This window comes from Triticum dicoccoides, chromosome 4A (genome assembly GCF_002162155.2).
Source record: "Triticum dicoccoides isolate Atlit2015 ecotype Zavitan chromosome 4A, WEW_v2.0, whole genome shotgun sequence".
In the NCBI taxonomy this organism is placed as follows: domain Eukaryota; kingdom Viridiplantae; phylum Streptophyta; class Magnoliopsida; order Poales; family Poaceae; genus Triticum; species Triticum dicoccoides.
In genome coordinates this window covers 190,836,704-190,848,225 of record NC_041386.1, presented here as the reverse complement: position 1 = coordinate 190,848,225, position 11,522 = coordinate 190,836,704, and positions in this window count along the sequence as shown.

Genomic DNA, 11,522 nt, shown 5'->3' with positions numbered 1-11,522 from the left:
CTACAGTAAGAGACCGTCCAAAATCTAAATCAAGAAGTTTGTCTAGCACTTATTGTTTGCAACTAATCGACGTGAATAATTGGATATTATATCGAATGAGTAAGAAAGACAAGTAAAATTTTCAACAAACCTGGCTTGTAGTAGTAATCTGGGTCAATGTCACTACAACCAACAATCCAAAATGAATAGTGTCTGTTCCTAGGGCCAGAATTTTGAAAACCCTGTGAACTTTACAGGTACTAAAGATTACCGAAATACATCTGAACCATTAAGTGTAGGTAGCACTAAGCACACAACAAACCCTAATGACAGTCCTGCCTAATGAGTAATGAATCAATTAGAAAATGGGTGATGAGGAGTGGCTGCTGAGTGTTGAGGACTTATCTCAGGATAAATCGGGTTGGCTTAGTGGGTGCTGCACGCCTGACCCCTGAACGGACTGGGAAGGTAGGCACGGCGGCGCGCCCGGGCAGCGGTGACGCCGCTGGGCGAGCGGCTCCTGACCTCTTGTTAGTCCGGCGTCTCCTCCTAGAGTCATGCCATCCGGGGACGGCAAGTCGCCAGCAAGGCAGGCAGCTAGGGGCGAGTCGAGATCGGAAGCACGCAGCAGAACAGAGGGGAATCGGGGCCTAGGATGACCCAAAATCCCAGGGTGGGCTGGCCCACCATGGGCACCCTGTAGAGATACACACCCGAGCGGAGAACATGCATTTTGAAACTAATTTAGGAACATTTAGCTGACCAATTAAACGAATCTGTTTTAGTAATATCAGATTCGTATTTGAACAACTAAGCTTGTTTAGCTTGATGGGTCGAGCAGTGCTATTATGACACGAAGCACGTATTATGATCGTATAGTGATCATAAAAGGGGGAAACCGGAGAAATGATATTTAGCAGCCATTGTTTGCTTTGAACTAAGAACTAAATTCTAAGAGCTAAAAAGAAAGTAGAGTAACCAAGTTAAGATATATTTTCTAGTTGAGATCAAAAAGTTGAGGAGATATGAAGTACCACCTCTCTTGCGGCGCCGTGTAGGCATCGGGGGTGCGATGGTTGTCGGTGGCGTTGAAGCAGATCTGCGATGGTAGATGGGTGCATTGGGGGATAAGTCCCGTTGTGTTGGAAGAGAAGGTCGTGTGAGCGGCCCCGGCAAAGAGGAGGACGGCGCCGATGAAGCGAGAGGACGTGATGCAAGGCTCTTGGTCCGTCGCCGTGGATGAGAAACGTCCATCTCTAGCAGTGGACGATGGAGTCTTGGTAGGCGCTCCGGCATGGTGGAGGATGGTGGCAATGGATGTGGTGGAGGACGACAGCGATGGATGTGGTGGAGGACAGCGGCGATGGATGGGGTGGCGGACGGAGGCTGGTGAGGGATGGTGTTCTAGTGCGGATGGTGTATGAATGGGAAAATGGAGAGAGAGGTACGGGGAACCATGTTTTTGGGACGCGCCTGTCTAAAATATGGGAAAGTTACGAACTTAGCCCCCATTTAAAATTTGTACGTCTCGTCGGTTGGGGATATGACGGTAATCTCGCATCTCGCCAATATTTGCCTAGAGCGATTTCGGGCAAGGAGAGGGTGGTTGGCACCCACGGTGTATGAACGAGGCTGACAGGTAGGGCGGTGATATGTCTCCAATGTATCTATAATTTTTGATTGCTCCATGCTATATTATTTACTATTTTGGATGTTTATGGGCTTTATTATACACTTTTATATCATTTTTGGGACTAACCTATTAACCCGGAGCCCAGTGCTAGTTTCTGTTTTTACCTTGGTTTAGGGTTTCGAAGAAAAGGAAGACCAAATGGAGTCCAATTGACCTGAAACTTCACGGAACCCATTTTTGGAAGGAAAGAAGCCCATAATACTTGAAGTGCACGTGAGGGAAGCTTCGAGGAGGCCATGAGGTAGGGGGCGCGCCCACCCCCTTGGGCAAGCCCTCCACCCTCGTGCCCCCCCTGACGTACTTCTTCCGCCTATATATCTCCATATACCCTAAAAACATCCAGGAGCACAATAGATCGGGAGTTCCGCCACCAGAAGCCTCCGTAGCCACCGAAAGCCAAACTAGACCTATTCCGGCACCCTACCAGAGGGGGAATCCCTCTCTGGTGGCCATCTTCATCATCCCGGTGCTCTCCATGACGAGGAGGGAGTAGTTCTCCCTTGGGGCTGAGGGCATGTACCAGTAGCTAGGTGTTTGATCTCTCTCTCTCTCTCTCTCTCTCTCTCTCTCTCTCGTGTTCTTGAGATGATACGATCTTGATGTATCGCGAGCTTTGCTATTATAGTTGGATCCTATGATGTTTCTTCCCCCTCTACTCTCTTGTAATGAATTGAGTTTCCCCTTTGAAGTTATATTATCGGATTGAGTCTTTAAAGATTTGAGAACACTTGATGTATGTCTTACCGTGCGTATCTGTGGTGACATTGGGATACCACGTGATTCACTTGATGTATGTTTTGGTGATCAACTTGCGGGTTCCGCCCATGAATCTATGCATAGGGGTTGGCACACGTTTTCGTCGTGATTCTCCGGTAGAACTTTGGGGCACTCTTTGAGGTTCTATGTGTTGGTTGAATAGATGAATCTGAGATTGTGTGATGCATATCGTATAATCATACCCACGGATACTTGAGGTGACATTGGAGTATCTAGGTGACATTAGGGTTTTGGTTGATTTGTGTCTTAAGGTGTTATTCTAGTACGAACTCTAGGGCTGTTTGTGACACTTATAGGAATAGCCCAAAGGATTGATTGGAATGAATAACTTTGAGGTGGTTTCGTACCCTACTATAATCTCTTAGTTTGTTCTCCGCTATTGGTGACTTTGGAGTGACTCTTTGTTGCATGTTGAGGGATAGTTATGTGATCCAATTATGTTAGTATTGTTGAGGGAACTTACACTAGCGAAAGTATGAACCCTAGGCCTTATTTCCTATCATTGCAATACCGTTTATGCTCTCTTTTATCATTCGTTACCTTGCTGTTTTTATATTTTCAGATTACAAAAACTATTATCTACTATCCATATACCACTTGTATCACCATCTCTTCGACGAACTAGTGCACCTATACAATTTACCATTGTATTGGGTGTGTTGGGGACACAAGAGACTCTTTGTTATTTGGTTGCAGGGTTGCTTGAGAGAGACCATCTTCATCCTACTCCTCCTACGGATTGATAAACCTTAGGTCATCCACTTGAGGGAAATTTGCTACTGTCCTACAAACCTCTGCACTTGGAGGCCCAACAACGTCTACAAGAAGAAGGTTGTGTAGTAGACATCATGCTCTTTTCTGGCGTCGTTGCCGGGGAGGTGAGTGCTTGAAGGTATATCTTTAGATATTGCAATCGAGTCTTTTAGTTTCTTGTTTTATCACTAGTTTAGTTTATAAAAGAAAACTATATAAAAATGGAATTGAGTTTGTCTCATACGCTTCACCTTTTTAATATCTTTCGTGAGTATGATGGAAAGGATAATTGTGCTCAAGTGCTAGAAGAAGAAATCTATAAAATGTTTGGCACTAAATATTTGAATGATGAGCATGATTGCAATGTTGTTAGTACGAATTCTTTGAATATCCATGATACTAATGATGATTGCACTAGTTATGATGAAAATGTCTCCTATAAACATGCCAATTTTTGTGGAGTGCATTGGGTTTGTAAGTACACACCAAATAGGGAAGATAGATATTGCAAGAGGCATAAGTACTTAGAAACTGAATTGTTGCAAGAAAGTCTTGATGATTGTGCTGAAAAATTCAATATTTTTCGCGCCCCTTGTGAACTTTGCAATGAACATGGTCATTTAAATCTCCAATGCAAATTGTTTCATGACCGAATCGTATCCAAAAATTGTGATAATTTGATTACCCTTGAGCATCATAAAGAGCTTAGTCTTCTTTTGGGGTATGAGGAAATGAAACATATAACTGAGGGTATTACAATGTTTAATCTTGATATATTTCTTGATTTTGATCTAGAGAAAATTTATATGTATTGTGCGGTGAATTGTATTGAAAATCCTTATATTGCCAACTACATAAAGAAAAGAAAACAAATAGAAGATGAAGAGAATACTAATGAAAGGGAAGAGGCTTCCCAATACCCTCCTATTATTTCTTATGATGAATCAGGTAACGAGGAGGAGCCTCCTATTCAACCAATCTCATTAATAAGGAGCTCCAAAAAGAGGATTGAACCCACACGTGATGTGGTGAAGAAGAAGAAAAGAAAAGGAAGAGAGGTAAAAAGATATCTCTCCCAAATAGTGCTGCTCCTATTACTATTGTGCCTCATGAAAATATAATTGCGGAAGATAATGATACTTCTTATGATCTTGAAAATCTTTTTGGCACTTGCTTGGAAGAATATGATAATTGCTATACTATTGGTGCTATCCATACTATTAATGATGAGAGTGGTTATGCTTATGATATGAAAAGGCCCAAGCTTGGGGATGCTATGTTTGATGAATATGATGTTTTTGAGAATATATTTGCTGCAATCAATGTTTGTCCCAAGCTTGGGGATGCTACGCTTAATGAAGATGATATTTTTAGTCTCCCAAGTTTTAATATGCAAATTTATAATGATGATAGCATGCCTCCTACTTATGATAATTATTGTGATGATACATATGCTATAAAAAGTAGTGATGATTATATTTATAAAACTTGTAATGATTATGATTACCCTTTTTATGAACATTACTCTTTTAATGTGGAAACAATTTATAGTATTCAAGTCTCTTATGATACTCCCACTATTCTGAAGAGAAGAATCTTGCCTATGTGGAGAGTAGTAAATTTTCTATGCTTGTAGATCATGAAAAGAATGCTTTAGATGCTGGTTATATTGTTGAATTCATTCATGATGCTACTGAAAATTATTATGAGGGAGGAACATATGCTTGTAGGAATTGCAATAATATCAAGTTTCCTTTCTATGTGCTTAAAATTTCGAAGTTATGCTTGTTTTGCCCTCCTATGCTAGTTGATTATTGTTCCCATAAGTTGTTTGCTCACAAAATCCCTATGCATAGGAAGTATGTTAGACTTAAATGTTCTATTCATATTCTTCATGATGCTCTCTTTATGTTACAATTCTTATCTTTTATGTGAGCATCATTGAAATCATCATGCCTAGCTAGGGGCATTAAACGATAGCGCTTGTTGGGAGGCGACCCAATTTTATTTTTGTTCCTTTATTTTTGTTCCTGTTTAGTAATAAATAATTCATATAGCCTCTGTTTAGATGTGGTTATATGCTTTTAATTAGTGTTTGTGCCAAGTAGAACCTTTGGGAAGACTTGGGGAAAGTCTTTGCGATCATGCTGTAAAAAACAGAAACTTTAGCGCTCACGAGAATTGCTGCCATTTTTAGTTGGAGAGTGCTATTTAGTTAATTATTTTTGAATATGATTAATAGATAAGTTCATCAGGTCCAGCAATTTAGTTTAGAATTTGTGGGGTTCCATAAGTATACGTTTGATGCAGATTACTACAGACTGTTCTGTTTTTGACAGATTCTGTTTTTCGTGTGTTGTTTGCTTATTTTGATGAATCTATGGCTAGTAAAATAGTTTATAAACCATACAGAAGTTGGAATACATTAGGTTTAACACCGATATAAATAAATAATGAGTTCATTACAGTATCTTGAAGTGGTGATTTATTTTCTTATACTAACGGAGCTCACGAGTTTTCTACTTTAAGTTTTGTGTTGTGAAGTTTTCAAGTTTTGGGTAAAGATTCGATGGATTATGGAATAAGGAGTGGCAAGAGCCTAAGCTTGGGGATTCCCAAGGAACCCCAAGGTAATATTCAAGGACAACCAAGAGCCTAAGCTTGGGGATGCCCCGGAAGGCATCTCCTCTTTCGTCTTCATTCATCGGTAACTTTACTTGGAGCTATATTTTTATTCGCCACATGATATGTGTTTTGCTTGGAGCGTCATTTTATTTTATTTAGTTTTGCTTGCTGTTTGAATAAAATACCAAGATCTGAAATTATTAAATGTTAGAGAGTCTTCACATAGTTGCATAATTATTCGACTACTCATTGATCTTCACTTAAATCTTTCGGAGTATTTTGTCATTTGCTCTAGTTCTTCACTTATATGTTTTAGAGCATGGTGGTAGTTTTATTTTGAATAAATAGATGAACTCTCATGCTTCACTTAGATTATTGTGAGAGTCTTAAATAGCATGGTAATTTGCTTAAAATCCCAATATGCTAGGTCTTCAAGAATAATAAAATTCTCTTATGAGTGTATTGAATACAATGAGAAGTTTGATACTTGATAATTGTTTTGAGATATGGAGATGGTGATATTAGAGTCATGCTAGTTGAGTGGTTATGAATTTTAGAAATACTTGTGTTGAAGTTTGTGATTCCCGTAGCATGCACGTATGGTGAACCGTTATGTGATGAAGTCGGAGCATGATTTATTTATTGATTGTCTTCCTTATGAGTGGCGGTCGGGGACGAGCGATGGTCTTTTCCTACCAATATATCCCCCTAGGAGCATGTGCGTAATACTTTGATTTGATAACTTGTAGATTTTTGCAATAAGTATGTGAGTTCTTTATGACTAATGTTGGGTCCATGGATTATACACACTCTCACCCTTCCACCATTGCTAGCCTCTCTAGTACCATGCAACTTCGCCGGTACCATAAACCCACCATATACCTCCCTCGAAACAGCCACCATACCTACCTATTATGGCAGTTCCATAGACATTCCGAGATATATTGCCATGCAACTTTCCACCGTTCCGTTTATTATGACACACTTCATCATTGTCATATTGCTTAGCATGATCATGTAGTTGACATAGTATTTGTGGCAAAGCTTTTATATCAATTGCTCGGAAGTAATTTGTTCAACCACTGTATTATTTGCCTTAAAGAGAGAAGTCTCTAGTGAAACCTATGGTCCCTGGGTCTATTTTCCATCATATTAGTTTCCGATTAAAGCGAGGGATTGACGTATTCTCTAACAGCTTATATAATCAACCACAATTATTTTTTACCCAGTCGCTCCAAATTCTCGGGGTTGCGCAGTTGTCAATGTGAAAATTACGTACACGCGTTGGAGAGTCCAAATATGAAACAATCATTTTTCATAGTACTACTCCCTCCGTACCGACGACCTAGGTGGGGGAAAACGAGAGTACTTGATGATTATTTGGTAATCAGTACTATTGCGTGCAGATAATTGACCATTACAAGTTATACCAAGTAGTGTGAAGTCATTGAATGCATACAAGCCCCGGGACTCCTATTGGCTGATTTATTTTTTTCAGGACAAAAAACAGGAACGAGTTTTCGGATTATTTGGTTTTCGTAATGTGACTTATGCACCGGTACGAATGGAGTAGGACAGTTGGCAAGCAATACATTGAGCTCTTCTTAGTGATGAAGCCAGTAATAATCAAACTACAAAGGAAAAGAAAAAAGACAAAGCAAAATATCTTCATGAATCTTCGCATAACATCAAGGCATAGGACCTAGATGTGCATTACTTAGAGCACATCTAGATGTGCTTTAGCAATACTATCAAACAAAACCCCTAATCATCATTGCAAACAACACATAGAACATGGCTAATGCGACAACCACAACTAGACATGCTAGTTCCTTGTTGTCTCTTGCTTTCATCTGTTGCCTGTGATTGATTCTTTCTTACTTCATCGTACTAATTGTAGACTCCAGATCAGTTAGTTTCTTCTTCATCTTTATGTTATCTTCTGCGAGCTTGGTGATAACACTCTGAGCCCTGCCATGCCATTCTTCATCCAGCCAATTAACAAAGGCACAAGCCTCATATCCCTACCAATATTAAATAGTATTCAGGATGAGCGGTGCCATTGACTCAACTAAAATGATGAACTTAGCACTAACCTCCAAGGGGCAACTGACAAACCGTCTACCAATGTTGAATCCCTCCATGCATACACGTCGAGCGGGAGTGTGCCCGTGCACACAACTCAGCTTTTGGTACTTCTTGGTGGTGCAAAACTCGAAGTCGAACTTGTGTTGCGGGAGTCTCGAGTCATGCTCCAGATCCAGCGACTGATTGCTTTCTGGGGGGGGTCATTCAGGAAGGATTCAACAGGGAGCTAGTTTAGACATGCTAAAAAAGATTGGGATAGATTGGAACCTAACAGGGCGATTCGGATCCGTAGTACACCTGCCTTCTGATGACCTTAGTCAAGTGCTCGGCGGTGACCGCCGTCGTGGCGGCGCTGCCGAGAGCGGCAATATGAGCAGGAGTAGGAGCAGCCGCACCGAAACCATCAGCACCACTCGTCCGCATTCCCCCAATGTCAGCGCCACGCGAGGGAATTTGGAGGCTATCTAGGGATTTGGGGGAATTGGGGAAACTGTGGGGATAAGCTAACGGCCGGGAACTACTTATCGCACTATGTTGTATATGGCACATTGTTTGTACATGTCGTTTGTGTTAGGTATTACAACTTCACACACAATTTCCGCACCAAACCGTGTGAGAAGACACCATAGGTGAGACACGGTTGCCGTGACATAACCGTATGTGATGTGCTACCCTATACATATGGGGCTGCAATAATTGAGTTAAAGTAATACTTAGTGTAAATAGCCGCTCTGTAGATATCCGTCACAAAATAAAACAGCCTCTCTGCAGATAGAGATGGTGGCGGCGGCGGCCGAGGCAGCGGCTACCAGATAAGAGGTCAATCCTCGGTTGTTGGGCGGTGGCGGCGTCATAGGAGGTCAATCCTCGGTCTGCGGCGGGAGATAGGAGGAGCTCAACCATTCACTACAAAAAAAGACACATCCGTGACATTTTGGGCCGAACAAATTTTTTTCTGTCATACTTATGACACTTCTATGACGATAATTGTGACAAAACCCGGTATCATCATAGATGTGGTGGGGTCCTACTTCTATGACAAAAAATCATGACAGAAAATGGGCTTTTCGTCCTGGGCGGGCCGGAGACGCAGCAGCATGACATTCTTTGGGCCGTCCATGACAAAAAAACCGTGGTAGAAGCGGGGGCGAGGAAAATATCGGGGAGTTCCCGGTTACGGTGTGTGGTCGGGGGCCGAGCGATGAGCGTTTCTCTCGTACACGTATGAGCATGGGTGCGACGTTGGGCTCTAACTGAACCCGAGCGAGGCGTTGGGCTCTAACTGAACAGAGCGATTGCACTAGCTACGTTACTGAACCCAAGCGATCGATCCCTTGCTGTTAACTGAACCCGAGTGATTCCTTCGCTACTACTGCTAAATGAAGCCGATCGATGCTGCCTCTGGATGAACAGTGAGTGTTGTTGGGGGGTTTGGATGAACAGTTCCCGGTGGGGGTTGGATGAACAGGACCCCGTGGTAGTAGAGGTCGTTGCCGCTGGATGAACAGTACCCCGATCGATCGAGCCGGTGGATGAACATGACCCCATGGAGGGGTGGATGAACAGGACCCCGTGGAGGGTTGGATGAACATGATGACCCCGTGGAGGGTTGGTTGAACAGTAGCTGGTGGAGGGCTGGATGAACAGTAGCCCGTGGAGGGGTGGTTGAATAGGACCCCGTGGAGAGGGTTGGTTGAATAGTAGCCGGTGGAGGAGCGCGCGGTGGAGGCTGGATGAACAGGAGCCCGTGGATGAACAGTCGTAGGTGGAGGCTGGAGGAGGTCGACGGTGGATGAACAGTAGCCCGTGGAGGCTGGAGGAGGTCGACGATGGAGATGAACAGTATCCCGTGGAGTCCGGTTTTGCGGTACGCCACACCCCTCCCGATGAAAAGGACCCCCGTTTCGACCGTAGCGCTCCAGCACAAGTCTGTTTCCTCCGTTTTGCGGTACACCACACCCCTCCTGATCAACAAGACCCCGCTTCCACCGTAGGAGGTCCGTTTCCTCCGTTTTGTGGTACGCCAGACCCCTCCCGATGAACAGGACCCCGTTTCAACCATGGCCGGTCGAACACAAGGCTGTTTCCTCCGTTCTGCGGTACGCCAGGCCTCATTTCCATCGGCTGTTCTGTCCAAGCTGGTTGGCTCCCGATGAACAGCACGCGTTCCGTTGCCTCCCGATGAACACGACACATTCTGTTGCCTCCCCATGAACACGACAACGACGCAGTTTCTCTGTTCTGACCCAGCCATGTACAGGAGCCCTGGCCGTACGTATGCGTGAGTAGGCGTTCGAGACCCCGCCCATATGTATGTACGTGGACGTATTTACTTTCTTTCACCCTGGCCGCTGTACGTACATGTACATGCTACGTGGACATATTTACTTTCTTTCACCCTGGCCGCTGTACGTACATGTACATGCTACGTGCGCGCATCTACTACGACACGTGCGCGCCTCTACTATGACACATGCCCTTCCTTACACAACCACGGTTCATCGCTGCAGCCTGTAGACAGACCGATCGTATGTACATACACATTCGCGACCAGAATGACAACGTTACATACGCTTTGACCAGGTGGGTCCCGACTGTCAGGCACTTCCTTGCGTGCGAAAATGTAGCTGCTGGGTCCCAGCAGTCAGCGGGGCGAATCATTTTTTTTTGCCCGTAATATGGATGCACTTCCTTGCATGTGAAGATGTAGCTGGTGGGTGCCAACAATCAGGGGGGAAACGCTTTTTTTTGCGAAATACGGTGGCCCATTCGGTGGGTCCCTGCTGTCAGGTGGAGGAATAACTATTTTGCGCGTAATAAAGAGGCACTTCCTTGCTGCGCCCGTGGACCCAGCTGTCAGCCTCTCCACATACAATGCTCTTTCGATGGAAGTCGTTCGTTGACCAAATTGACCACGCCGTGCCAAGAGCACCAAGGCAGTGGACAACGGAGAGGCCTAGGAAGGGGACGGTGCGGATCTGGGGAAGACGCGGCAGTGGATGCCCACGTGGAGAGGAGTACGAGCGTTCACTGGTTCGACTGCGGTGTGAGGCTGCCGTCACCGTAGGGCCTAGCCAGCGGTGGGAGTAGTAGGGGGTGGTGAGGCCTCCGCGGCAGCACAGCCGGCCACGGGAGGCAGAAGCAGGCGGCACGACCGGCACTGCTTTGGGCGGCTGGAGCAAGAAGACCAGAGGTTGAAGAAGCACTATGACCATTGGATGGACATTGTATGATCACTCGAGCTAGAATTGTTCATATTGACTAAGTTGACAAAGCCCTACCTCCCCGTCAACTTAGTAGGCCCACATGTTAGCCTCCCACTATGCTAGGTCCTAGCTAGCAGGGGGAGTATTCATTTTTTGTGCGTAATAAGGAGGCACTTCCCTGCGTGCAAATATATAGCTGGTGGGTCCGACCTGTCAGCGGGGGGAACGTTTTTTTCGTGAAATACAGATGCCCTTCCGATGGGTCCCAGATGTCAGGTGGAGGAATCATTATTTTGTGTGTAATAAGGAGATGTTTCCTTGCGTGCGACTGTGGACCTAGCTGTCAGCCTCTCCACGTACAGTCCATGTCCGATAGATGGCATTCATTAACCACGTTGACC